The sequence below is a fragment of the Rhinoraja longicauda genome, chromosome 15 (assembly GCF_053455715.1).
Source record: "Rhinoraja longicauda isolate Sanriku21f chromosome 15, sRhiLon1.1, whole genome shotgun sequence".
Taxonomy (NCBI): domain Eukaryota; kingdom Metazoa; phylum Chordata; class Chondrichthyes; order Rajiformes; family Arhynchobatidae; genus Rhinoraja; species Rhinoraja longicauda.
In genome coordinates this window covers 31315419-31341781 of record NC_135967.1, presented here as the reverse complement: position 1 = coordinate 31341781, position 26363 = coordinate 31315419, and the positions used below count along the sequence as shown (strand labels likewise).

Below are 26363 nucleotides of genomic sequence, written 5' to 3'. Positions count from 1 at the left end.
CGATATTTAGCTTAAGAATATCTAAATGCAATTGTAATATCTATTTTATATAAACACCTGATTAAACAGCTTTATTGTATATATTATGATTCATTGTGAATTGTGTTTAAACTTTTAAAGCAACTCAGTAGAATATTGGTCCTCATGGAGGGAAAATGCAAATGTCAGCAGGATGAAGATATTCTTGTAGTCTTATTTAAAGGAAAAGCCCAAATCATGTTCTTTTTCTGTGATCCTGTTAAGATTGAACTATTCATTTGAAAAGTTAGATTTTGAATCTTTAAATGTAATTCATAACTATAAAATTGCTTCCCCCTAGTGGTTTTAGATCATTTCTGTTTATTTCATTCCTGCATTTATGTAGCCAAATCTATAAAATATTTAGACATGAAGAGACTTGTGTATCTTAACCTTGCTGGCTCAGAACTTGAGTTTCAATAAATGAATCCACCCTTGTTTAAAAAGGTTCTCCTAATTTCAATTACGATCAATTCACTGACTAATAAATTTCTCAATCAATGCCTAATTTCCCTATCTAATTAAGTTCAATGTTACATTGTCTTGCCATGTACATAATAAATGGAGAGAAAGTGCTTGGAAATCAAATGAACACTGGCGACCATACTGTTAAGTACAACATTGTATCTTCAGTTTGGAGATCTTTGAACAAATGTATTGCCATAAACTGATTTCTGTAATCGACGATGTCAGCAAGGTTTACTTCATGGCTCACTACATTTAAATCTTTGGTCAGAAGTGACTGAGAGCATCATTACAGAATATCATCTGAAGTATGTTTCTTCAAACATTTGGTTTTGTTTTGACACTTTAACCAAATGAATTCTTTAATATGCAAATTTATGTATTTTAGTTTTGTAATTAGTTTCTTTAGAACATTTCTTTCAAAGTAAATTTCAAGATATCTGCCAATCTTGATAGGTATAAGACAAAGGAACATTATGAATATATAGTAAATAATGTACATGTATAAGCTGTCCCATGGAAGATTAAATTCTCATATTGTAAAATTTAGTGGAACACCTTGGAATGAGCTCTGTAATTTGTGGATGTTTCCTAAATACCAATAAAATTCTGCTACATTGTTAAGCCTGTGTTGACACACTTGTTCGTATTCTTTAGAATGCATCAAAGCATTTTAAATGCATTTATTTCTTTCACATATAGTTTCTTTAACAAAGTAATAAGACTAGCATGTAGAAAATGCAACCCCAAATCCAAAAATATCTTTGATGTCTGAAGTTTACCAAATGCAATTGGATTGTACATTTGGCTTGATGAACAAGAATAATAAACCCGGCATCAAAACCTGTCTGAATTGTAACAATAGTTTCTCTTATTTTGTTTATATATATATATATATAAATTTGGTCCACAGGTTGTCACCATTGTAACATCGTATCTATTTTCAGTTCGTATACATAATACTTGTAGTTTACTATCCTATACCTTCAGTGTAATCCCCTCTGTAGATCTTTATCCATGAGGCATCAATGTCAGAAAATCATGGAAACCACTAGGTGGCAATATACCACCAGATGAATTATGATTTTTCAAATAAACTGCATTACTTTTGGAGATTATCTTTCTCTTAGGGAATATTGTGGGTTTTAAAAAATTGAAATCTGCACTAGAATTCGTATATCAATTATTTTAGTGACTTGGATAATAATATGAATCTTTCACTCAGGGCAATGTAACCAATTTGACTGTAGCTGCCTGATCTGCTGACTATTTTCCATCAGGTTTTCAAAATATTAACAAGGCAGAAGGGCCAAGACCTTCTAGAACATCCTAATGGGCATGATATGTAATCTACCAATCAATACAGCAGACTTTGCAACTATTTACGGGGATGTTGCCAGGACTAGAGGGTGTGATCTATAGGGAGAGGTTGAGCAGGCTGGGTCTCTATTCCTTGGAGTGCAGGAGGATGAGGGGTGATTTTATAGAGGTATAAAATCATGAGAGGAATAGACTGGGTAGATGCACAGAGTCTCTTGCCCAGAGTAGGAGAATCAAGGACATAGGTTCAAGGTAAAGGGGAAAAAAATTAATAGGAATCTGAGGGGTAACTGTTTCACACAAAGGGTGGTGGGTGCATGGAACAAGCTGCCAGATGAGGTAGTTGAGGCATTTAAGAACCCGTTAGACAGGGACATGGATTGGACAGGTTTGGAGGGATATGGACCAAGCACAGGCAGGTGGGACTAGTGTAGCCGGGATATGTTCGCCGGTGTGGGCAAGTTGAGCCGAAGGGCCTGTTTCCACACTATAACTCTATGACTATTTCATTAGGACCCAAGGCATTTTTCTTTGTTTCAAAATGTGCCACTCTGGCACAAGGCTCGAGCTGGAGGGGAGGGGAAATTGGCAATTATATCCTCAGGATTGAAGCTGAATATCTCTGTCTCGCCCACTCCCAACATCAGTCTGAAGAAGGGTCTTGACCCAAAACGTCACCCAGTCCTTCTCTCCAGAGATGCTGCCTGTCCCGCTGAGTTACTCCAGCATTTTGCATCTACCTTGGGTAAGATGCAAAAGTCATTAAGTCATACCTTGATGTCAAGGTTCTTGATGTCACACCCCTTAAGTTCAGTTATTTTGTTCCATATTTGGAACAAGGCCTTGAAGAGGTCAGGAGCTAACTAGATTTGGCAAAGCCCAAACTGTGAGCAGATTATTGATGATGTCATCTGAGCACTACCTTCATATATCTAAATGACTCAATCAGCTGAGCACTTCAACTCCCCCTCCCACTCCCAGTCTGACTTTTCTGTCATGGGCCTCCTCCAGTGCCATAGTGAGGCCCACCGGAAATTGGAGGAACATCACCTCATATTTCGCTTGGGCAGCTTGCAGCCCAGCGGTATGAACATTGACTTCTCCAACTTTAGATAGTTCCTCTGCCCCTCTCTTCCCCTTCCCAGTTCTCCCTCTATCTTCCTGTCTCCACCTATATCCTTCCTTTGTCCCGCCCCCCTGGCATCAGTCTGAAGAAGAGTCTCGACCCGAAACGTCACCCATTCCTTCTCTCCTGAGATGCTGCCTGACCTGCTGAGTTACTCCAGCATTTTGTGAATAAATACCTTCGATTTGTACCAGCATCTGCAGCTATTTTCTTACAATCAGCTCGGGTGAACATCTTGGGTGTATGTAATTCAAAATTACAGTCAAGCCAATCAGGGCAGGAAAGATTTGGAGTATTACCACACTCCCTCTACTTGTGTAATAAAACTCGGCACAACTCATGCCACATATCCCAATCGCACTTCATCAACTCAATACGGGTGTTACGACTGTATCTCACAATTAGATTACCTTGGATTGCATCCCACCAATGTGTTACCTGACTGAGTTGGGCGGGATGATTACTGAAATGGAGGGTTGAAAATGTCAGTGTCTTGCTCAAGGCACTGGCACTTTCAACCTTGTTTCACTAATCAGCAATTGGCAGATTGATTCTGCAGACAAGTGGATCCCAGGTTTTGTAATTGTTATGTTTCCAATTACTTGATCATGATTAGAACAACAGCTGGCAACACCTACTGCAATGAAAACTATTTCCTTTAAAGGCAGTCAAGCACAATCAGTTAAAATGAGCAGCAGTGTGTAATGCTGAATGGAAACTCCTGATCCACAGCAAATTCCACAATCCAGCACCCACTCCCTACCATCTGTTTTTTTTATTGCCTTCTGTAACTAACCATTTTAACAACATACCAGCCCAAAATCTGGACATTTCCACCTTGCAAGTACCAAAGGACTAGGCAAGCTAGATGTAGGAAAAATGTTCCCAATGTTGGTGGAGTCCAGAACCAGGGGACACAGTAAAAAAATAAAGGGGAGGCCATTTAAAACTGAGGTGAGAAGAAACCTTTCCACCCAGAGGGTTGTGAATTTGTGGAATTCTCTGCCACAGAAGGCAGTGGAGGCCAATTCACTGGATGAATTTAAAAGAGGGTTAGATAGAGCTCTTGGGACTAGTGGAATCAAGGGATATGGGGAGAAGGCAGGCACAGGTTATTGATTGTAGATGATCAGCCCTGATCACAATGAATGGCGGTGCTGGCTCAAATGGCCTTCTCCTGCACCTATTTTCTATGTTTCCGTGTAACTCCTTGTTACTATAATCTTCCAAGATACTCTGAACCCAGTAACTATATCCATATGTTTATTCTTCAGTATTAAGCTTCAATTATACAACTTATTTGCAACATTCCCAACCTATACAGGAGACGAATGAACAACAGGATGAAAGAGTAAAGGTAGGAATGAGAGTGTCACTATGAAAATGTGCGGTTTTGAATTAAATGGAATTGAACGTGTTGTGTCTTTATTAGCCAAGTTGATGGGATTTTCTGTTTGGGAGAATGACCATCACGAAAACTTTCTGTGCAAATGATAGATTAATTTTCTTTTAAGTAGACTAGAAATATGTTTTTATCAACCTCTTATTATAATCTCTTTTAGAATGGTTTTGGGTAGACTGATGGGACTGAAGGCTGATAAATCCCCAGGGCCTGATGGTCTGCATCCCAGGTACTTAAGGAGGTGGCTCTAGAAATAGTGGAAGCATTGGAGATCATTTTTCAATGTTCTATAGATTCAGGATCAGTTCCTGTGGATTGGAGGATAGCAAATGTTATCCCACTTTTTAAGAAAGGAGGGAGAGAGAAAACGGGCAATTATAGACCAGTTAGTCTGACATCAGTGGTGGGGAAGATGCTGGAGTCAATTATAAAAGACGAAATTGCTGAGCATTTGGATAGCAGTAACGGGATCATTCCGAGTCAGCATGGATTTACGAAGGGGAAATCATGCTTGACAAATCTACTGGAATTTTTTGAGGATGTAACTAGGAAAATTGACAGGGGAGAGTCAGTGGATGTGGTGTACCTCGACTTTCAGAAAGCCTTCGACAAGGTCCCACATAGGAGATTAGTGGGCAAAATTAGGGCACATGGTATTGGGGGTAGGATACTGACATGGATAGAAAATTGGTTGACAGACAGAAAGCAAAGAGTGGGGATAAATGGGTCCCTTTTGGAATGGGAGGCAGTGACCAGTGGGGTACCGCAAGGTTCGGTGCTGGGACCCCAGCTATTTACGATATACATTAATGACTTAGACGAAGGAATTAAAAGTACCATTAGCAAATTTGCAGATGATACTAAGCTGGGGGGTAGTGTGAATTGTGAGGAAGATGCAATAAGGCTGCAGGGTGACTTGGACAGGTTGTGTGAGTGGGCGGATACATGGCAGATGCAGTTTAATGTAAACATAACACAAAAAGTAAGGAAATTTGTGTTTGGTAGATTATTTCTTTGTTGTAACAATGTTTCTTGGCAATAAATCTTATACCGTTGGAAAGCCTGTTTATTTCCCTTTTAAATGGTGCCACATTTGTAAGGAACATGCATTTGTGGGATGAGCAGCAGAGCTGAGTATATGGGTTGCGCCCATGAAAAATTTGCCAAATCTTCTCTGCCAATGCCAAACAGCTTATTCTGCCATTGACTCTTGTTCGGTGTTGTTTGGTGGATTGGATGATTGAAGTCTGAAGAAACAAGACATATTGGCAATTTAACAATTTATTCATTTAATAAACAGGAGCCACAGTAGCGTGTGGAAGAACCAAACACAGCCATAACAGCCTGGCACCTCCTCCTCATGCTGGTCACCAGCCTGGTCACACACTGTTGTGGGATGGCATCCCATTCTTGTCAGCACCTGGGGGTACCAGAAGCTCAAAACAAGAGTCAATAGCAACAGCAGAATAAGCTGTTTGGCATTGGCAGAGAAGATTTGGCAAATTTTTCATGGGCGCAACCCATATACTCAGCTCTGCTGCTCATCCCACAAATGCATGTTCCTTACAAATGTGGCACCATTTAAAAGGGAAATAAACAGGCTTTCCAACGGTATAAGATTTATTGCCAAGAAGCATTGTTACAACAAAGAAATAATCTACCAAACACAAATTTCCTTACTTTTTGTGCTATGTTTTAGATAAGTGTGAGGTTATTCACTTTGGAAGTAAGAATAGAAAGGCAGATTATTATCTGAATGGTGTCAAGTTAGGAGGAGGGGGAGTTCAACGAGATCTGGGTGTCCTAGTGCATCAGTCAATGAAAGGAAGCATGCAGGTACAGCAGGCAGTGAAGAAAGCCAATGGAATGTTGGCCTTCGTAACAAGAGGAGTTGAGTATAGGAGCAAAGAGGTCCTTCTACAGTTGTACCGGGCCCTGGTGAGACCGCACCTGGAGTACTGTGTGCAGTTTTGGTCTCCAAATTTGAGGAAGGATATTCTTGCTATGGAGGGCGTGCAGCGTAGGTTCACTAGGTTAATTCCAGGAATGGCGGGACTGTCGTATGTTGAAAGGCTGGAGCGATTGGGCTTGTATACACTGGAATTTAGAAGGATGAGGGGGGATCTTATTGAAACATATAAGATAATTAGGGGATTGGACACATTAGAGGCAGGAAACATGTTCCCAATATTGGGGGAGTCCAGAACAAGGGGCCACAGTTTAAGAATAAGGGGTAGGCCATTTAGAACGGAGATGAGGAAGAACTTTTTCAGTCAGAGAGTGGTGAAGGTGTGGAATTCTCTGCCTCAGAAGGCAGTGGCGGCCAGTTCGTTGGATGCTTTCAAGAGAGAGCTGGATAGAGCTCTTAAGGATAGCGGAGTGAGGGGGTATGGGGAGAAGGCAGGAACGGGGTACTGATTGAGAGTGATCAGCCATGATCGCATTGAATGGCGGTGCTGGCTCGAAGGGCTGAATGGCCTACTCCTGCACCTATTGTCTATTGTCTATTGTCTAAAACTGTTCTGGGAATATAGTCTCCCCAAGAAATATACCAATTTTGTTTTTCATGTTTGTATTTCATTTTTGGGTTTTCATGTACAAATATTTCTCTTGTATGTTAATAATATAAAAATCTTACTGCTTTAGTTACAAAACCTTTCACAAGTTTTCACAACTAATGGCTGCCACGAAGTTGTGAGTTTTTTTAGATTATTATTTTTTTTAATTTACTCGTTCTCTGATTTGATACGCCTATGTTATAACTACTGTATAAAAGCAGCCAGTCACTTGGTAATCTTGTTCCAGATTTTGGGAAAGGAACCAACTACTTGTCATTGGAAAATTCATATTGAGAAAACTCAACTTGGGTATTGTTATTAATTAAAAAGCAAAAAAACCCCAGAAAATCTGAAATCAGGAAATATATAAAAACCTCACCTGTTAGACAGAATGAAACAGTTAATGTTTCAGTATGATGACCCTTTGCCAGAATTGGTAACATTTCTAAAAAAATGTATTTTTAGTATGCAGAGCAAAGGGGTAGGGAAAATAAAGGGAATGGTTATGATGGAGTGAAGACTAAGAGAAAATAAATGATAAGACTGTTGGAGTTCCAGTAATGGCAGCTAATCTCTCTGCACAAGCGACAACCGAGAAGAAAGAAAACAAATGCCATACATATGACATCCAGAGCATAGTAATTGCTGGAAAACTCAAAGAAAGGAGATGCAGGGTAGTCCGGCTGGATAGGCAGCACCTACGGGGCAAGAAAAACTTGCATCAGATCAGGCAAAACAAAAAACCGCAGGTGCTTGGAATATGAAACTGAAACAGAAAATGTGAAAACTCTCAAAGTGCCAGACAGCACTCACACAAATATTGAGAGAAAGAGTTTCTCTGAAACCAAGTTACTGACACCTCAGATCAATAACTCCTTTTTGGGTCATTGACACAAAATGCTGTCCTTGCCCTCCCCCCTCCATCTGTTGATCAATTCCAGCATTCCATTCTTTTGCAACAGACCTCTAGAGTTTTTAAGCAAGCAGGTTAGGCTGGATGCCGAAAATTGTTGAATTCAATGTTGAGCCCCAAGGGATGCAGATGGGTAAATTGTAAGATGAGATACAGCACTCAAGTTTACTTTGTGGTTTGTTGAAACAATGCAAGTGGTTGGATTGAGAAGGACAATGAAGTGATAGGCAACTGGAAGTTCGGAGTCACCTTTGTACAATGGATGGCAGATAGCCAAAGTGGGGAAGAAGCTGGAGCTGTGGAAGCAGCGCTCCCTCTCCTTCACAGGGAAAACTCTGGTCATGAGGTGTGAGGTGCTCTCGGGGCTGCTGTACTTGGCGCAAGTGTGGCCCGTCCCTCCCTCCTACGCCACGGGGATCACCCGGGCTGTCTTCCGCTTCATCTGGGCATCGACGATGGACCGGGTGCAACGGGCCACAGTCCACAAGTCGGCATACAACGGGGGTAAAAGCGTGCCCAACGTCGCCCTCATCCTGATGGCCACCTTCGTGTGTGGCTGCATCAGGCGGAGCGTAGAGCCAAGGCACATGGGCACCAAGTGCCACTACCTGCTGAGGTTCTACCTGTCCCCGGCGTTGCGAAGGATGGGCCTGGCGCAGATGCCACGCAATGTGCCAGTCAGCTGGACATTGCCGCACCATCTGTCGCTCGTGGAAAGGTTCTTCTGGACCAACATCTTTGACCACAAGTCCATCGGGCAGTGGTCAGCACGGAACGTCCTGCAGGCACTGCAGGAGAATGACTCCATGGATTCATGTGGCGTGGTTCCCAGAGCAGACTGCCCAGCTTATCTGGCAAAATGCCTCATCACCAGAACTCATCAACAAGCACCAAGACCAGGCTGGCAGTGAGGGGAGCCCTCCCAGTCAGATCCTTCCTGCACCGCCGGAGCCTCACTACCAGCACACGCTGCCCTCGGGACAGCTGCTATGGAGAGGAGACGGTTGCCCACCTCTTTACAGAGTGTGGATTTGCTAAGAGAGTCTGGAGAGGTTTGCAGGGGTCCCTGTCACGATTTATTCCGAGCAGCTCCATCACAGAGGACTCTGTGATCTACGGACTGTTCCCAGGGACGCATTCAGAGACTGACATCGAGTGCTGCTGGAAGGTCATCAACTCGGTGAAAGACACTCTTTGGTCTGCCCGAGCTTTGTTGACCTCCCAGCGGAGCGAGCTGTCCGTCGGGGAATGTTGCCGACTGGCCCGCTGCAGACGTACATGCTGAGGGACGCACTGAAGCTTGGTGCAGCCAACGCCAAGGCTCTGTGGGGGAGGACCACAGTCTAGGGTCCTTCCGCTGCTGGACATGGGGGGCAGGGTGTGGTGGAGACGCCCCTCCAAATAAGGGAAGGGATTCTGTGTAAATCTGGCAATGTAAATCTGTATTGAATGTATAACCTCTGGGAATGTCGGATGGAGTTTTTGAAAAGAAAATGTTTTGTAAATATTTATTACTGGAATAAAGTATTTTTTGATATAATTTTTTTTTTTTTAAATGGATGGCGGTCTTCTATGCCACAAAGCCTTTAGCTCCACCATGTCTATGTTCACCATGTACTGACCCATCTATCTTAACCTGTAAGGGGTTTCTGCGCCGAGCTTTCGCCCGACCTAAGGTCCCCGTGCCTTGCTCTGATCCTTTGACCAGGCCGCGCACACTGGTTCCCCGTGAGTGGTTCGACCCACTCACCCCCTACGGTTCTAGACACTGGACTTAGATGCAGGAGCGTTGATAGTGCAGAAAAAAACTCAACCAGACCAAATTTGAAGACCAGGGTTTAAATGGAAAAGGCTTTTATTGAACGCTTGGGACTATTGTCCATGAATACTTAGACACAGTTCCAAACGACATATGCACCACTACACGAATACTTAGACACAGTTCTAAACGACATATGCATCACTTACACGAATACTTAGACACAGTTCTAAACGACATATGCATTACTACACGAATACTTAGACACAGTTCTAAATGACATATGCATGACTGTAAGATGGGGAACGTACGACACATCGCAAACTTGACCAACACATATTCATTTACACACCCACGTTTATTCAAACCACCCTCCCCTCTACACTAAACTATGTCCAGGATATGCAGGATCGGGGTACATGCTCACCATGGGGCTATTACTGGGGTTACTGGCTGTTCGTGCTGCTTCTCCGCTGCTTTCCGTGAGGGTCGTGCTTGTCCCGTGAGTTTCTTCCTTCCGTTTCTTGCGTTCCTTGCAGTATTTCTTCTCGAGTTGCGTGCCTGTTCCTCTCTCTTGCACTTCGCTTCTTCTTGCCTGTCTTTTCTTCCTCCTGCATCCGTTTGACTTGAGTTTAAATCCCAAAAGTCGTGGCCAGTTATACTATTCTGACCCGTCCTATCTCCCGCCAGATCTTGGGATCTCTTTGTTTAAAAGATATGTATGAGTTTTCTCTCTGATCTGCGCTTATGTCCGGGGGTACCGGGGATGGCCAGACGGTGTTAATTGGTATTTCGTTGCGAAGTGATGGGTTTAACTGGTTTCCCATCACCTACCAGGTAGTTTTCTATGGGCTATTGTGCCCCCTTAACGAGATTAACTGTGTAGGTCGGCTTGGGGCATTGTGAGTATGCTGATGTTGCGCCCCAGTGTCTGGACTTCGATCTGGTTTCGCAGGTTTCTGCATGGCCAATATCCATCCATTGTTCTGGCCGTGGCTTTGAAGAAACCTAGAGACTGGGCTGTAAGGTTTTTGCTTTTGTGGCTGGTCACGAGGTCCTGCGGCCATCTTAGGACCCATGGATTGTGACATCCCTTGGTAAACTGACCACAGCCTTTCTCCGCTATCAGCCCCAGTCTCCCGTTTAAAATGTCCAAACTGCAGCTCTTTGGTTAGGTGTTGCTTGCAGAATGAGGGAAAACTTCTCAAATCTTACAAACCCCATTTACCAAAGGTTTAAAGATGAATGCATTGATAGGCATTTAAGGTGATGCTTCATAATTTACAATAAAGATATGTTTTTAAGAAATAAAGACTTTACATGAAGAATGATCTCTGCATGGATAATATGGAAGCAATAGATTGAAAGAAATGCTATGTAATTAGCAGAGCAGAAAATTGGGAACATTAGAGAAATTAGTAAAGAATAACAAAAAAAATAAAGAGGAAGTAGACAGAACAAGTTAATGAAAGATCTTAAATGGCAGTAAGAGGCTCTGCGTATATTGAGGAAAGAAGGGAGAAAAACAGGAAGTGAGTAGCTTAAATTGATGTTTGTGCCTTTGAGGGTGAGATAAAGAAATTAATAATGGGAAATGAGGAAATAGCAGGCTCTGACCAAATATTTTCAATCTGTCTTCACATGAGAAACAGGAAGAATCCCAATAATACCAAGACAAATCTGAGAGTGAATGGGATGGAGGAACCTAACGCTACCACTGAAGAAAAGACACTTGGATATAATGGGACTAAAGGCTGACAATTCCGAGACATGATGGTCCGCATCTCAGGTTCTTAAAATAAGTGGCTGTGAGATGGTGGATACTTTGTTCATGATCTATCAAAATTCTATAGGTTCTAAAAAGGTCCCTGTGGATTGCAAAAGCACCCCTATTTGAGAAAGGAGGGAGACGGAGAGTGGGAAATTAAGCCAACAAAGGATTCACAAAAAGAGTCCTGGAAAAGATAAATATGGATTAGGGAGACTGTAACCTAGTTAAAGATCATGGAGTGAGCAGAGTTTGAAAGTAGTTATACTAGATAGTTTACTAGAAGGGTGAAACGTGTTTACTTTCCCCAGAGGATAAATAACCACATTTGAAGAACACAATATGTGAGAAAGCAGACAAAAAATATAGATTACCAGAAAAAAAAGTATCTGTTGTTTTAGTAATATGAGGCGGGTCTTGTGGATCAAGATTAATTTGCAGGAAATGAGGAAAATAGGAGATATTGATGGGTATCAAGTGTAGGACTAAATGCAGGAATTAGCCGGCCTAGTGGGAGGGTGGGAAGTGGCAGAGGCAGTGCATTGGATAGTTTCAATCACAGTGACAAAAAAAATTTGATGAGTTTCTTGCACACATTATGGAGGTAGGAGTATTAGGGGCAAGGAAGAAGAATTTAAAAAATATTTACATTAAAGAAGCCATGGATTACTTTTCAAGTACAAAATAATCACAAAATTGTGACTATCTATATCAAGCATCGATAGGGATCCATCCAATGCTCGTGGGATTTTTAAACTCAATATTAGAGGCCATTCCCAAGCAAATCCACAACTCACTGGCATGCCTAATCCTTGACTTCTAAAGCATACACTTCTCCAAGACAATGTGAAATTAGCTAAAAAGGCACATAGTGCTGGAGTAACTCAGCGAGTCAGGCGACATTCCTGGAGAACATAAATAGGTGACGTTTTGGGTTGGGACCCTTCTTCAGAATCTGAGACTCCAGAGATGCTCCAGCATTGTGTATCTTTTCTTGTAAAACAGCATTCCTTGTATCTCTGTATGAGGTCAGCAGGTGGGAGGGAAATAGAGATATGGAAGCGCAAGGTGTGAACATGACAGATCGAAGCAGACATTGGTCAAGGAAGTCTCAAGCCGGATCAGGACCTGAAACATCACCCACTCCTTCTCTTCAGGGATGCTGCCTGTCCCACTGAGTTACTCCGGCATTTCAAAGAAATGTAGAATGGTCCATTGTTGGCCGAGGGGAATGCAACAATGACAATGCATACAATCAGTAAAATGAATCAGGGCAGTGAAACTAGTCGAACTACCGTGGGGGAGGGACGCAGAGAGAAGGAATGCAAGGGTTACTTGAAGTTGGAGAAATCAATAGTTGGGTTGCTTGCTGCCCATGCGAAATATGAGGCGATGTTCCTCCAGTTTGCCTGGTTTTACTCGGCCCAGTAACCATGGTGATTCCGGGTGCGCTATCACTTCCGGGGCAGAAGTGTCAGCGCCTGAAGCCGGCGGAGGGGCTGAGTGGCAGAGTGGCAGACGCGGAGTCTCGGCCTGCGACCGCTGATCGGGCCGCAATGCATCCGCTCGACCCATCCTCCTGGCCCGTTGACGCCGGCCTCTGAACGCAGCCCCAGCCCGATCCCGGGGCAACAGGGCAGAACAGGTACGGAGGCAGAGGCTCCGGCTCCGGCTCAGCTGACAGGTGGGTGACTCACTTCTGTCTCACCGCCCATATTTGCGCATTTACCTTTTTTTTTTCATTTAACGGTTCGATTCCAGTCACCTGTTGACGTGCCCCGAGTTGCTTTTAATGCGCCTGAGTCTGTTTCAATAAAGGTGTAGTGGCTAGTTATATTGTTGTCTTTTAAAAAAAACTTTAAGTCTTATTTTGCAAAGCCTTTTAAAAATCGATGTTCTCACCGAGAACAAACATTTGTGCAACGCATCAGTCTTTGAAGTGCAGGTCTCATGTTTGAGCGTGTTATTTGAGCCGTTAGAAGGCTTGCTCAACACTTATCATGTGATTTTTTTCCTCCTGATTTACATGGGGCATTTTGTTGATCCATAAGCTGCGTTTTTGACGGCAGTGACCCGGTGAGTTCAGGTCGTGTCACATGTGAATGTTCGTTTCAAGTTATTTTTGAACGGTTTTGCGATTTGATTTATAATACTTGCAAGAACTCGGTTTGGACGTTTTGGTTCAGCGATCGTATTGCTGCTGTATCGTACAGAATGGCGTGTTTGGCTCTTATTGGGACTCTTGATGTACTTACATTTGAGGAGGAAACACAAGATTTCTGTTTTTGATTTGGATAAAACTGCTGGGAAAATTGTGGAAATTTTCCTGTAGGTTATTAGGAGGCTCACCCCCAACAGGACTTGGGATAAGTATTTATTTTGATTCCCTACTGAGTTGAATCTGCCACTGATGGAATATAGATTTTATGTGATTGCCAAATGTTGAAGGATTTCCATTTTTACCAAGTAAGCATTATGACACAAATTTGAAAGTGTTCCCGATGAGACATTAAAAGAACCTGATAATTTTAACTCAATTTTATGGTGAACATGTTTGGTAACAATTATGATTATGGTAGCTATTTTGGTGTCAATATGGAGGAGGCATTGCAGCACAAACCAGGCTTGACAATCCTAGCATCTTGCATGTTTTAATCACTAAACATAAATTAGAGTATATGTGTCATCTGTTCCTTGTTGTAGGACTGCCGATGCACTGACCAAATCCTACCGACACAGGATTATTTTTAGTGGGAGTGAGCCTAAATGATTTGAGCAATTTTTCTTTTAATACTTTCATAATGTTTCCATGTCAAGGCAATAGCCTCTTTCCAATATGAATTATTTAACATCAGATGAATTTGTCCAGGAATTCAAATAATATTTTTTTCCTATTACTCATTCAAAGAATAATTAAACTGATTTAAAAATTAGAACAATTATTTTCTTTCCTTGGTAGTTTTACCTCACCAACGTATAATTGGTGATTATATAAAGTATATATTAATTAACTTAAACAGTAAACTCACCTCTATAAATATATATAAAACAATTTGAATTATAAGAAGGATTGGTTGGGTGGACAAAGAGAAACATTTCAAATTCAGATGTGTAAATTTAAATCTGCAATAAATTCTGTTTTAAAATATTTTTTATCCAGAGAATGGTAGAATATGATTACATTACAAGGATTAGTTGAGACAAACAGTGTAAAAGTATTTAAAGGGAAGCCACTTAAACAGGAAAAAGGAACAATTCCACTTGTAGGCCAAGGTTATGTTTCTCTGCTATATCAATTTAATTCATTCGAAAGTGGTGTGATGCAAATCTTCCTTTGGCCTGAATGAGGAACATCTTGCACCCTTTCTATCCATGTATCTGTTCACATGTATTTTAAATGTTGTTATTGTACCTGTTTCAATTACTACCTCTGGCACCTGCTCCATATACCCACCAACACCTGTGTGGAGAAAAAAAATGAACCCTCAGATTCCTCGTAAATCTTTCCCCTTGTCTTACACCAATATCTTCTAGTTCTTGATCCCCTAACTTGGGAAAAAAGATCTATTTCCCTCATGATTTTATATACCTGTATAAGATCACCCCTCGGCCTCCTGTGCTCCAAGGAATAAAGTGCTAGCCTACCCCACCTCTCCCTATAGCTAAGATCCTCGAATCCTGGCAACAGCCTCGTAAATCTTCTCTATCATTTCCGGCTTAAAGCACCTTTCCTAGGGCAAGGTAAACAATACTGAACACAATACTCCAAGTGCGGCCTCACTAATGTCTTGTCCAACTGCGATGCAATGTCCCAACTTCTATAAGAAAATAACTGCAGATGCTGGTACAAATCGAAGGTATTTATTCACAAAATGCTGGAGTAACTCAGCAGGTCAGGCAGCATCTCGGGAGAGAAGGAGTGGGTGACGTTTCGGGTTGAGACCCTTCTTCAGACTGATGTCGGGGGTGGGACAAAGGAAGGATATAGGTGGAGACAGGAAGATAGAGGGAGATCTGGGAAGGAGGAGGGGAACTATCTAAAGTTGGAGAAGTCGATGTTCATACCACTGGGCTGCAAGCTTCTATACTCAATTCTATACTCAATTCTATACTCAATTCTCTAATTGATGAAAATCAATGTACCAAAGTCTTTTCACAACAGTACCAGCCTGTGGCACCACTTTCAAGGAAATATGTATTTGTACTCCTAGCTCGCTCTGCGATAAAACATTCCCCAGAGCCCTCCCATTCACAGTGATACCTGCCTAGGATTTGACTTCCTAAATGCAAGGCATCACACTTAACTGAATTGAACTCCATTATTCATCCTACGGCCCACTTCCCCAGCTGATCAAGGTTGTGTTGTAATTCTTAATAACCATTTTACATTGTTTGCAATACCACCTATTTTAGTGCTCTGTGCAAATGTATTAATCATGCACTGAAAATTCTCACCTAGATCATTGATATGGATGACAAACAGCAATGGGCCCACCACTGATCCCTGGGGCACACCACTAATCGTAAGATGGGTCCCCACCCGAAACATCACCTATTCGTGTTCTCCAGGGTTGTTGTCTGGCCCACTGAGTTACTCCAGCATTTTGTGTATTTCTTTGGTAAACCAGAATCTGCAGTTCCTTGTTTCTACAAGTCACAGACCTTCAGTCTGTAAAACAATCTTCTGCGATCACCATTTGCTTCCTTCCATGAGGCCAATTCTGTATCCAATTAGCTAGCTCTCCCTCGATTTCATGCGATTTAAACTTCCAAAGCAGCGTACCATGTGGAACCTTAGCAAAGGCTTTGCTGGAATCTATATATGGCTTTGCCCTTGTCAACCTTTTATATTACTTAAGACAATAGACAATAGACAATAGGTGCAGGAGTAGGCCATTCAGCCCTTCGAGCCAGCACCGCCATTCAATGCGATCATGGCTGATCACTCTCAATCAGTACCCCGTTCCTGCCTTCTCCCCATACCCCCTCACTCCGCTATCCTTAAGAGCTCTATCCAGCTCTCTCTTGAAAGCATCCAACCAACTGGCCTCCACTGCCTTCTGAGGCAGAGAATTCCACACCTTCACCACTCTCTGACTGAAAAAGTTCTTCCTCATCTCCGTTCTAAATGGCCTACCCCTTATTCTTAAACTGTGGCCCCTTGTTCTGGACTCCCCCAACATTGGGAACATGTTTCCTGCCTCTAATGTGTCCAATTCCCTAATTATCTTATATGTTTCAATAAGATCCCCCCTCATCCTTCTAAATTCCAGTGTATACAAGCCCAATCGCTCCAGCCTTTCAACATACAACAGTCCCGCCATTCCGGGAATTAACCTAGTGAACCTACGCTGCACGCCCTCCATAGCAAGAATATCCTTCCTCAAATTTGGAGACCAAAACTGCACACAGTACTCCAGGTGCGGTCTCACCAGGGCCCGGTACAACTGCAGAAGGACCTCTTTGCTCCTATACTCAACTCCTCTTGTTAGGAAGGCCAACATTCCATTGGCTTTCTTTACAGCCTGCTGTACCTGCATGCTTCCTTTCATTGACTGATGCACTAGGACACCCAGATCTCGTTGAACTCCCCCTCCTCCTAACTTGACACCATTCAGATAATAATCTACCTTTCTATTCTTACTTCCAAAGTGAATAACCTCACACTTATCTACATTAAACTGCATCTGCCATGTATCCGCCCACTCACACAACCTGTCCAAGTCACCCTGCAGCCTTATTGCATCTTCCTCACAATTCACACTACCCCCCAGCTTAGTATCATCTGCAAATTTGCTAATGGTACTTTTAATCCCTTCGTCTAAGTCATTAATGTATATTGTAAATAGCTGGGGTCCCAGCACCGAACCTTGCGGTACCCCACTGGTCACTGCCTGCCATTCCGAAAGGGCCCCATTTATCCCCACTCTTTGCTTTCTGTCTGTCAACCAATTTTCTATCCATGTCAGTACCCTACCCCCAATACCATGGGTAAAATTTGTGAGACTTGATATCCACGTACAAAACCACGCTGACTATCTCTAATCAGCCCCTGTCTTTCCAACCCAACTGCATGTAGAGTTGAAAGGTTCAGTTTCAACACTGTTAGGTCCTTGCCAATATGAACTATTTGATGCTATTGCAAAACTGAGATTTGCATAATTGGTAGGGGCTGTCAAAGTTCTCAAAGCTTTCAACCAATGGAGGTTTTTTTCCAGTCATTCTACGGTCTTCTGTGGTTGACGGATTGCTGTGATTTGTCAATAGCTCTATTATATGTGTACTGTGTGCTTCGTAAATAGAAGAAATAACTAGATGAACATTGGTCGTTTCCCTTTTAAACAAGTCCTTGTGCCCTTTTGTAAGGAAATAGTTCCTTAGCGAATAGCTGCTTTCAAAATTCTTGGGTATAATACTTTTACCCTCTGAAAATGGTAGTGTTCTTTGTCTATTCAAGAGCTGGAAAGGAGACATTTAGTATGCATCTCTCTCCTGAGCATTCCAGAAAGTTAGTGTCCATGGGCATCATGTAAAGCTCTTGTTCGTACAAAACTGCAGGGATTGTGGAATCTCATAAACCGACTGGTAACCTAAGGATAAAAATCATGAAATACTAACTTCCAAACTATGATGCAGTTTTGTCATGATTTATAACCATGTTCTGTATAATGGAATTTGGAACCAGGTCAAGTCCAGTCAGTTGAGATTATTGTCATATGCACAAGTACAGTGAGGTACACATACAATGCAAATCTTGCAAGCAGCAGCATTGCAGGCACATGGATGTTGATAGCGCACAGAATGTATATTGTATATAAATTGTACAAGACTGAAAAGAAAAAACCAGTGTAAAAAAAAAAACACAATTGGAAAACAAGTCCATGGTGGTCAACAGCTGAGGTAGGATGAGGTTTGTGCAGGTTATTTCAAGAACCTGACAGTTATAGGAAAGTAGATGTTCCTGTACTTGGTGGAGTGGGACTGCAGGGTTCTGTATCTATTGCCTGAAAATAGCATTGTGAAGAGAGCTTGGCCTGGATGGTGCGGTCCCTTGACGATAGATGCAGCTGGCTTGAAACATTTCCTCGTGTGGATGCTTTGGTGGTGATGGGCCAGGCTTAGTCCTTCATTCTCTGCGGCCTCTTGCATTCCTGTGTGTTGGAATTGTCGTACCAGGCCATGATGCAACCAGTCAGGATACCCACGGGGCATTTGTAAACATTTGATGTCATGTCAAATCTCTTGCAGCTGATAAAATAGAGACATGGCACACCACCTTCATGTTTACATCTGTGTGCTGGGTCCAGGATAGGGTCATCCAAGATGTTAACCCCTACCCTGGAATTTGAAGCTGCTAGCTCTCTCCACTACCACAGATGAAAACTGGCCCATGTACTCCCAAATTCCTCTTTCTGAAGTCAACAATTGGTAACTTGGTTTTGTTGATAGAAACATAGAAACATAGAAAATCGGTGCAGGAGTAGGCCATTCGGCCCTTCGAGCCTGCACCGCGATTCAATATGATCATGGCTGATCATCCAGCTCAGTAACCTGTACCTGCCTTCTCTCCATACCCCTGATCCCTTTAGCCACAAGGGCCACATCTAACTCCCTCTTAAATATAGCCAATGAACTGGCCTCAACTACCTTCTGTGGCAGAGAATTCCACAGCCTCACCACTCTCTGTGTGAAGAAATATTTTCTCATCTCGGTCCTAAAAGACTTCCCCCTTATCCTTAAACTGTGACCCCTGGTTCTGGACTCCCCCAACATCGGGAACAATCTTCCCGCATCTAGCCTCCCCAACCCCTTAAAGAATTTTATATGTTTCTATAAGATCCCCCCTCAGTCTTCTAAATTCCAGCGAGTACAAGCCTAGTCTATCCAGTCTTTCTTCATATGAAAGTCCTGCCATCCCAGGGATCAATCTGGTGAACCTTCTCTGTACTCCCTCTAAGGCAAGAACGTCTTTCCTCAGATTAGGAGACCAAAACTGCACACAATACTCCAGGTGCGGTCTCACCAATGCCCTGTACAACTGCAGTAGAACCTCCCTGCTCCTAAACTCAAATCCTCTTGCTATGAATGCCAGCATACCATTCGCTTGCTTCACTGCCTGCTGCACCTGCACGCTTGCTTTCAATGACTGGTGCACCATGACACCCAGGTCACGTTGCATCTCCCCTTCTCCTAATCGGTCACCATTCAGGTAATACTCTGCTTTCCTGTTCTTGCCGCCAAAGTGGATAACTTTACATTTATCCACATTATATTGCATCTGCCATGCATTTGCCCACTCGCCTAATCTATCCAAGTCACTCTGCAGCTTCCTAGCATCCTCCTCGCAGCTAACACTGCCACCCAGCTTCGTGTCATCCGCAAACTTAGAGATGTTGCATTCAATTCCCTCGTCCAAATCATTAATATACACTGTAAATAACTGGGGTCCCAGCACCGAGCCTTGCGGTACCCCACTAGTCACTGCCTGCCATTCCGAAAAGGACCCATTTATTCCTACTCTTTGCTTCCTGTCCGCCAACCAATTTTCTATCCACCTCAACACTGAACCCTCAATACCGTGTGCTTTAAGTTTGTACACCAATCTCCTATGTGGGACCTTGTCGAAGGCCTTCTGAAAGTCCAAATACAACACATCGACTGGTTCTCCCTTATCCACTCTACTAGTTACATCCTCGAAAAATTCTATAAGATTCGTCAGACATGATTTGCCTTTTATAAATCCATGCTGACTTTGTCCGATGATTTCACCACTTTCCAAATGTGATGCTATCACATCTTTAATAACTGACTCTAGCATTTTCCCCACTACCGATGTTAGGCTAACTGGTCTATAATTCCCCGTTTTCTCTCTCCCTCCCTTTTTAAAAAGTGGGGTTACATTAGCTACCCTCCAGTCCTCAGGAACTACTCCAGAATCTAAAGAGTTTTGAAAAATTATCACTAATGCATCCACTATTTCTGAGGCTACTTCCTTAAGCACTCTGGGATGCAGCCTATCTGGCCCTGGGGATTTATCTGCCTTTAATCCATTTAATTTACCTAACACCACTTCCCGACTAACCTGGATTTCCCTCAGTTCCTCCATCTCATTAGACCCCCGGTCCCCCGCTATTTCCGGCAGACTGTTTATGTCTTCCTTAGTGAAGACAGAACCAAAGTAGTTGTTCAATTGGCCTGCCATCTCCTTGTTCCCTATAATCAATTCACCTGTTTCCGACTGCAAGGGACCTACATTTGTCTTAACTAATCTTTTGCTCTTCACATATCTATAAAAGCTTTTGCAGTCAGTTTTTATGTTCCTTGCCAGTTTTCCCTCATAATCTATTTTCCCTTTCCTATTTAAGCCCTTTGTCCTCCTTTGCTGGACTCTGAATTTCTCCCAGTCCTCTGGTATGCCACTTTTTCTGGCTAATCTGTATGCTTCATCTTTTGTTTTAATACTATCCTTGATTTCCCTTGTTAGCCACGGATGCACTACCTTTCCTGGTTTGTTCTTTTGCCAAACTGGGATGAACACTTGCTGTAGTTCATCCATGCGACCTTTAAATGCCTTCCATTGCATGTCCACCGTCAACCCTTTCAGCATCAATTGCCAGTCTATCTTGGACAATTCACGCCTCATACCCTCAAAGTTACCTTTCTTTAAGTTCAGAACACTTGTTTCTGTATTGACTTTGTCACTCTCCATCCTAATGAAGAACTCCACCATATTATGATCACTCTTGCCCAAGGGGCCTCGCACAACAAGACTGCTAACTAACCCTTCCTCATTACTCAATACCCAGTCTAGAATGGCCTGCTCTCTCGTTGGTTCCTCGACATGTTGGTTTAGAAAACCATCTCGCAAACATTCCAAGAAATCCTCCTCAGCACCCCTGCCAATTTGGTTCACCCAATCTATATGTAGATTGAAGTCACCCATTATAACTGCTGCACCTTTAGTGCACGCATTTCTAATTTCCTGTTTGATGCCATCCCCAACCTCACTACTGCTGTTAGGTGGCCTGTACACAACTCCCACTAGCATTTTCTGCCCCTTAGTGTTTCGCAGCTCTACCCATATCGATTCCACATCCTCCAAGCTAATGTCCTTCCTTTCCACTGCTTTAATCTCCTCTCTAACCAGCAACTCTACCCCACCTCCTTTTCCTTTCTGTCTATCCCGCCTGAATATAGAATATCCCTGGATGTTGAGCTCCCAGCCTTGGTCACCCTGGAGCCATGTCTCCGTAATCCCAACTGTATCATAATCATTAATAACTATCTCCACATTTAATTCATCCACCTTATTACGTATACTCCTTGCATTGAGACACAAAGCCTTCAGGCTTGTTTTTACAACTCTCTTACCCCTTATACAATTATGTTGAGAAGTGGCCCTTTTTGATTTTTGCCCTGGATTTGTCTGCCTTCCACTTTTACTTTTCACCTTGCTACCTATTGCTTCTACCCTCATTTTACACCTCTCTGCTCATGCTCCTATCCCCCTGCCACATTAGTTTAAATCCTCCTCGACAGCACTAGCAAACACTCCCCCAAGGACATTGGTTCCATTCCAGCTCAGGTGCAGACCGTCCTGTTTGTACTGGTCCCACCTCTCCCAGAACTGGTTCCAATGTCCCAGAAATTTGAATCCCTCCCCCTTGCACCATTTTTCAAGCCACTTATTCATCTGAAATATCCTCCTATTCCTACTCTGACTAGCACGTGGCACTGGTAGTAATCCAGAGATTACTCTGGATGAGAGATTGATATTGCAGCACTACTCTATCTCACTCCTGTACGCTGTTCATCGCCCCCGTGATTCAGCCAACAACATCAGTATAGTCAGTGAACATAGAGGTGGCATTGGAGATAGACACAAAAAGCTGGAGTCTCAGCAGGACAGGCAGCATCTCTGGAGAGAAGGAATGGGTGACGTTTCAGGTCGAGACCTGCTTCAGACTGACAGGCATTGGGGTTAGCTTAGCCATACAGTCATGGATATAAAGGGAGTAGAGTGGGAGAAAAGCAGCAGCATTGAGATGTTCTTGTGTTAATGGTGAGGGGATGTTGTTACCAATCTGCAGTGATTGGCGTCTGCTGATGAGGAAGTAAAGGTTCCAGTTGCAAAGGGAAGTAGGAACTTGGTAATAAGTTTGGAGAGGATGATGTGTTGAATACCAAACTGTGGTCAAACAGCAGCTGATATATATGTACCTCTTATTCAGATGGTCCAGAACAGAGTGGAGAGCAAGTGAGACAGCAAAAGCTGTTGACCTTTTGTGGCGTTGGGCAAATGGAAGTGTGATGAGTCGATTTAAGCCATAAGCAACCTCTCCAACCAAAAGCCTCCCTAGTCACAACACTCAGCGAAGAATAAATTTATCTCTTCTTAAATGGGTCAACCCTATTGCCATTGCTAACAGATTTAAATAAATAAAAATAGATGCAAGAATTATTTTAGCCATTTTTACCAGCATTTCAATGAAATGTAGTGTGATCATATATTTTTAAAATATATTCTTGTATGGTGCACACTTGAATTATAAGAAGTAGATAACAGTTCAATTATTGATTCAGAACCTCCCCAATTGAACTCTGTCTGCGGAAAGTGTGAGGAGTAAAACTTTAAGCTGGAGGCTTTAGCTTGTTTGATGGTGGGAACGATTTGAACAGTTTGCCATTTCTGAAAATATCCTCATCACATTGAAAATATGCTTTGCAATGCCAAGCCTTAGTGTTTACTATTTAAATACTTGTTGCATCATTGTTACATGCACCTGCGACAAATGAATTTGTGTTGTTTACTTTAAATTGGTTTTAAAATGCCCATAACCTACATCAATGATGCAAACACTGGGATATGTGACCAGTTATCCTAGATCGAAATGCATAAACTAGATCGAAATATATCCCCAGTGTTTTGCATATTTTTCATTTTCTATGGTACCGTGTTAGCACTACTGCCTCATAATTCCAGAGATCCGAGTTTGATCCTGACCTTAAGCGCTGCTGTGCGGGTTGCATGTTTTCCCCACGATTGCATAGGTTTCCACCAGTTTTGTCCTATATTCAAAAGACACATAATGGGTTACGATGGGTAAGGTGCAAACAAATTAGTGCACATGTGAGAAAGAATAAATTGCAGAGTTACAGGGAAAATAAAGTGTGGTGGGATGGGACTGACGGGTTGCTGTGTTGGGAGAACCATGATGGAACTGATGACTGAATCACCGACACAAAGTCCTAATAAGGAAGAGCGTGGAAGAACTCGGAACACCACAATCTACATTGCCCACTCTCGGTTGTATATCCTGACTTCACCTACTGTGCTATTAATGTTACGTATGGAGCATTACAGTAATATATGGAATGTACATAGTGGGCTCTTTTCAATAAGGAAGAAAATTATTATCCAAGGACAAGGATAATCCATATAATCTTCAAAGGTGGAAATGAGACAGACTAAACTTCTGGAAACTGTAAGAATTTATTGAAACAAAATATTTTGCATTATTATAATAAATAGTAGCAGATCTTTAAAACTTAAAAAAAATTCTCACTGTATCTCTTCAGATCTGTCCTTCTACATTTTGGTTAGTTTTGGAGAGAGCATTTTAATCTGCTGGGCAGAATGAAGCAGCAGTGACTGCTGAACTATTAACAGGACTATTTTCTTGTCATGGCTGAAGAAAAATGCACAAAAGCTATATTGAAATAACTACGTCTCGTAAAATCAATTTCCACACGCATGATTTGATTGAAAGATACAGCATGGAAACGGGCCCTTCGGCCCACAGAAGCCACACTGACAATGGCTGACTCATTATTCGAAAGTATTTATCTGATGACACAGCCTGTCCAGTGGAAATTTTTAGATTTCCTAGTTACGTTTAAAGAGCTGGTATGTAAGATTTCAGTAGGGCTGGGACTTTCTAAGCTGAGATAAAAATGGAAATAGAAAGGTATGCATGAAAGGGGAGTTGTATCAGGTGCATTGATAAACTTGAATTTCCAGCTTTAAAGTTGCATTTCCTGCATTGTTAAAAAATAACTGAGGTGAGGAGTTGCATTTTGGGACGTCGAACATGGGCAGAACCTACACAGTAAATGGTAGGCCTCTGGTTAATGTTGCAGAGCAGAGGGATCTAGGAGTACAGGTGCATGGTTCCTTGAAGGTCGAGTCGCAGGATGATAAGGTGGTCAAAAAGGCTTTTGGCACTTTGGCCTTCATCAGTCAGAGTATTGAGTATAGAAGTATAAGAAAATAACTGCAGATGCTGGTACAAATCGATTTATTCACAAAATGCTGGAGTAACTCAGCAGGTCAGGCAGCATCTCGGGAGAGAAGGAATGGTTGACGTTTCGGGTCGAGACCCTTCTTCAGACTGATGTCGGGGGTGGGACAAAGGAAGGATATAGGTGGAGACAGGAAGATAGAGGGAGATCTGGGAAGGAGGAGGGGAAGGGAGGGACAGAGGAGCTATCTGAAGTTGGAGAAGTCGACGTTCATACCACCGGGCCGCAAACTGCCCAGGCGAAATATGAGGTGCTGCTCCTCCAACTTCCGGCGGGCCTCACCATGGCACTGGAGGAGGCCCATGACAGAGAGGTCAGACTGGGAATGGGAGGGGGAGTTAAAGTGCTGGGCCACCGGGAGATCAGTTGCGTTAATGCGGACCGAGCGCAGGTGTTCAGCGAAGCGATCGCCGAGCCTGCGCTTGGTTTCGCCGATATAGATAAGTTGACATCTAGAGCAGCGGATGCAATAGATGAGGTTGGAGGAGGTGCAGGTGAACCTCTGTCTCACCTGGAAAGAATGTTTGGGTCCTTTGATGGAGTTGAGGGGGGAGGTAAAGGGACAGGTGTTGCATCTCGTGCGGTTGCAAGGGAAAGTGCCCGGGGTTAGGGTGGTTTGGGTAGGAAGGGACGAGTGGACCAGGGAGTTGCGGAGGGAACGGTCTCTGCGGAACGTTGAGAGGGGAGGGGATGGGAAGATATGGCCAGTGGTGGGGTCCTGTTGTATAGAAGTTGGGAGGTCATGTTGCAGTTGTATACGACGTTAGTGAGACCTCATTTAGAATATTGTTGTGTTCAGTTCTGGGTACCATGTTATAGGAAAGATATTGTCAAGCTTGAAAGGGGTCAGAGAAGATTTACGAGGATGTTTCCAGGACTAGAGGGTGTGAGCTATTGGGAGAGGTTGAGTAGGCTGTGTCTCTATTCCATGGAGCGTAGGAGGATGAGGGGGGATCTTATAGAGGTGTACAAAATCATGAGAGGAATAGATCAGATAGATGCACAGAGTCTCTTGCCCAGAGTAGGGGAATCGAGGACCAGATGACATAAGTTCAAGGTGAAAGATTTAATAGGAATCCGAGTGGTAACCTTTTCACACAAAGGGTGTATGGAACAAGCTGCCAGAGGAGGTAGTTGAGGCTGGGACTATCCCATTGTTTAAGAGACAGTTAGACAGGTACATGGATAGGACAGGTTTGGAGGATATATGGACCAAGCTCAGGCAAGTGGAACTAGTGTAGCTGGGACATTGTTGGCCGGTATAGGCAAGTTGGAACGACAGGCCTGTTTCCACACTGTATCACTCTTTGACTCTAACTCAGTATCACTGGTATAATATTCAAACAGGTGCAAAGAATTATCAAGCACACAGTAAAATTGGAGGGAGTGCTTTAGGATTGGTAGGATGCTTTATTTTACTAACAGACTCAGATTTTAGTTGTTTTCCTTTAAATTAGTCTTGGATAATTAAGAATAAACTTTCAAGATGTTGTCGCAATGCTCGAGTTAAAAAAAATGGTTCCCCATTGCCAATTAATTTCTATCTCGTTAATGGTTTCTGGAAGTTAACCATAATTTAGTACAGTGTTTTCTGCATTTTTAGGGTCCACGCATAGCTTGATGTACAGACGCCACAAACAAAGGTGACCATCTTCACAATAGACACACAGTCTCGACATAGCTTCAAATCAGGGCCCTTTACTTCATCTTTTGAACTATGTCGAATTAGTCC

General features: G+C 42.8%; 1 protein-coding gene across 7 annotated transcripts in view; it reads left to right on the top strand.

The window, feature by feature from the left end:
* The first annotated feature begins 12803 nt into the window (after positions 1–12803).
* LOC144600621 (H(+)/Cl(-) exchange transporter 5-like) overlaps positions 12804–26363 on the top strand; it is a 71904-nt gene continuing 58344 nt past the window's right edge. For 3 of the 7 annotated variants that reach the window (XM_078412432.1, XM_078412426.1, XM_078412431.1), the window contains exon 1: positions 12804–13013. The gene's annotated coding sequence lies outside the window, so the exon portion shown is untranslated. Of the gene's footprint in view, positions 13014–13109; positions 13148–13215; positions 13406–13506; positions 13796–15830; positions 15853–26363 lie in introns of those variants that run through there. The other 4 variants (XM_078412428.1, XM_078412427.1, XM_078412430.1 and 1 more) reach the window with 4 other exon arrangements.